The 3308-nt window shown below is 46.9% G+C and overlaps 1 non-coding gene across 1 annotated transcript; it reads right to left on the bottom strand.

Annotated features, from left to right (window-relative positions):
* Positions 1-407: 407 nt before the first annotated feature.
* On the bottom strand, positions 408-540 carry LOC132009081 (small nucleolar RNA SNORA70). Its single transcript, XR_009401783.1, has one exon. It is a non-coding gene; the product is annotated as a small nucleolar RNA SNORA70 (small nucleolar RNA).
* Positions 541-3308: the final 2768 nt, after the last annotated feature.

Genomic DNA, 3308 nt, shown 5'->3' with positions numbered 1-3308 from the left:
GAGCCTGATGCAGGACTCAATCCCAGGACCGGAGATCATGACCTGAGAAGAAGGCAGAGGCTTAATCCACTGAGCCACCCAGGTGCCCCCCAAGGGACCATGATCAGGGATATATCTGACCCACGGCCATCTGTGATGAGCCACTTTTCAGCTCCCATGTCTTCAAATTCATCCCCTTTAAACTTAGTGAGGCCACTTCTTGGAAATGTGGATCTTCTGGAGGCCAGGGAACTTGACCTTGGCCCTGTATGGGGCCTCAATCCCATGCTCCTTGTTTTGCTGCTTGATATGGATGGACACAGTGACTTGGCCAATATGGACCCCGACTTTCCAAAGACACCCCACATAGCTGTCTGGAGCCTAGATGAGAGATAACATGAGGTCAGACATCAATGTCCACTGGGAAGGGCTGTCTCCAAGGTTCCTTAGGGCAATCCTTAGGGAAACAGGCTGCGTATACTACCAAGGAGGTTCCTGTTTGCAGCCATTGTGCACTGGGCCCCCATGGGGAAAGAGCACAGTCAGCTTAACTGGCTGCAAACCCATCATCTTTCAAGACCCAGTTCAAGCTTCTCCTAATTTTTTTTTTAAGATTTTATTTATTTATTTGACAGAGAGAAAGACAGCTACAGAGGGAACACCAGCAGGGGGAGGGGAGAGAGGGAGAAGCAGGCTCCCTGCTGAGAGCCCAACTCTCAACGGGACTCAATCTCAGGACCCTAGGACCATGACCTGAGCCGAAGGCAGACGCTTAACAACTGAGCCACCCAGGTGCTCCTTATGAGACACTTTTTAATGCCCCTATTGTCCCCATCCCCACCCCCCTCAAGACACAGCAGAGGGGGCACCTGGGTGGCTCAGTGGGTTAAAGCCTCTGCCTTCAGCTCAGGTCATGATCCCAGGGTCCTGGGATCGAGCCCCACATCGGGCTCTCTGCTCATCAGGGAACCTGCTTCCTCCTCCTCTCTCTCTGCTTGCCTCTCTACCTACTTGTGATCTCTATCTGTCAAATAAATAAATAAAATATTAAAAAAAAAAAAGACACAGCAGGGACCGTATCTCAGTCAGTTTTGCAATCCCAGTGCTCGGCACAGAGCCTGGCACATAGGAGGCACTCAGTAACCACGGAAAACTGACTGGAATCCTAGAAGCTTGGAGGGTACACCTGAGTGGTGGGGGGAATGATCCGCTGCCCTCTCCTGGCAACGTGAGGCATTGTCCTAACCACAGGCACCACCCCTGGGAGGAAGGAGACGCTGCAAACAAGGAGGATGGAGAATGGACTGGATTGAGGTCTCGGGGGGACACCTTTATCAGCTCCCACACAGTTCCCAAGACCAGGAAAGCTAGGATGTAGAAGCCAAGTCAGTGCATCCAAAGGACGGCATATCCTTAGAGTGGGTCTGTCCCCCACACTCACTATAAATTCCCCCAATTATACTATATTTGTCTCCCACTGTCCTGTTGTCCTTGTGGTGGTTCCTATCCCTGCTGCTTTCATTCACTTTAGCAGGCGATCACTAATTTCTTCCTCCAACGTTATAACAGCGTCTTTCTTTTTTCTTTTTTTTTTTTTTCTTGTGCATGGAAAGGCTGAATTTGACAACTAGTTTCTCTTGATTTTAACTCAGCTTCCCACTGGTAGGAGGTGGTCTCTAGTGTTGTGGGTGTCTCAGCTTTCTGCCAAAATCCAGCCACCAGCTGGGATCCCACAGCCCTCACTCCCTCCACAGCTTCAATAAGCCATGTGACATCATGGCCGGGGAAGGTGGTTCTTGGCAAGCAGAATCATTACCTCACTCCTTTTGGGGCTGCAGGCTTATTGTCTGTATTTTGACATGTGGAAAATTGCCTAACACCTAGCATGAGAAATGGACTTGGGAAGGAGCTTGGGGCTGGAGAGAGAGGTTTGAGAGTGACATGCCCCCAGGTAGGTAAAAACTCAGAGCAGCTAAGATAGTCCACTTGTCCTTAGTACTTCTGATTCTTCCCTTTTGTCCAGCTGAGTACAACTGAAATCCTCAAGGCCGCTAGCCATGGGATGTCAGGATGCATTTGTGACATTCTGTGTAGCCTTATGTTAATTTAGATCCTTCTGCCTGCTTGATCATACCCAGAGAACATCTGATTAGAGGCAAAGTTGCAATTCCTAGTACCCTCCTGTAGAGAAGGTACCCCCAAATTAGAGATCAGCATTTTATTCCACTTTGTGTATTTCCTTGTTTATTTTATTTTTTTTCTATCCTTGTTTATTTTATTGAGTTTGTATCAATATACATGGGTGAAAGTAGTATCAACTCTAGCAGAAAGCTTGAGGCAGGTGAAACTTACCTGCAAATGCTCTTGCTGTCCTCACTCTATACCCTTTCTTCTTTCTAGTCCTCCTTTGCAAGTTTTCAGTGGTGATTTCAAAGTCCTCAAATGTTCTGTCCTCTCTATTCCATCAAGAAACATCCTTATGGAAAAGGATTACCTAGTAGATATTAATATGCAAGGGATCCTTTTTTTTTTAAAGATTTTATTTATTTTGACAGAGATCACAAGTAGGCAGAGAGGCAGGCAGAGAGAGAGAGGAGGAAGCAGGCTCCCTCCTGAGCAGACAGCCCAATGGGGGTCTCGATCCCAGGACCCTGGGATCATGACCTGAGCCAAAGGCAGAGGCTTTAACCCACTGAGCCACCCAGGCGCCTCATGCAAGGGATTCTTGAAATTTACTTTGGTGCATGTGTCTGATATCAAGAGTACTTGCATTTTAATAATAATGCCTTAACCTGGGAAAGTTTAAGTTATAACATTCTGGGTATCAAAAACAGGCTTGGAGGAAAACGATGTGTGTGTGTGTACGTGTGTGTGTGTGTGTGTGTGTGTGTGTACTATGTGGTGCCTCTCAAATTCTACCACATCGATACTTAGATGCTAACTGTAGAACAGATAAGTCCAGCTTATATTTTAAGCAACAGAATGTTGGCTCGATGTTTCTGTACATTTGTGTACAATGGTTTATGAGGGAAAATGGTCTCTCAGATAATCCAGTGGAATCAAAGGTAGCATTGCTAATCCTGCTTCAGCTAACATCCACAACAGGTTTCCTGACTCATCGTTAAAACGCCCTGCACGAAGACTAGGAGCAGAGTATCCGGTCTATCTCATGCTATGTACAAATAATAGGAGGACATACAAAGCCCAGAGTTGTTACAGAGGAAGGGCTGAGTTCTGGTGTGGCTTCAGAGGCAACCAAAGGAGGCAACAGAGAACAGAGTATCAAAGCACAGATTGGGCAAGATAAATCAGACCTTAAGAGATGGACA

The sequence above is a fragment of the Mustela nigripes genome, unplaced genomic scaffold (genome assembly GCF_022355385.1).
Source record: "Mustela nigripes isolate SB6536 unplaced genomic scaffold, MUSNIG.SB6536 HiC_scaffold_4270, whole genome shotgun sequence".
Classification (NCBI taxonomy): Eukaryota; Metazoa; Chordata; class Mammalia; order Carnivora; family Mustelidae; genus Mustela; species Mustela nigripes.
Note: the sequence above shows the minus strand (reverse complement) of the source record. Positions and strands in the feature narration are given on the sequence as shown.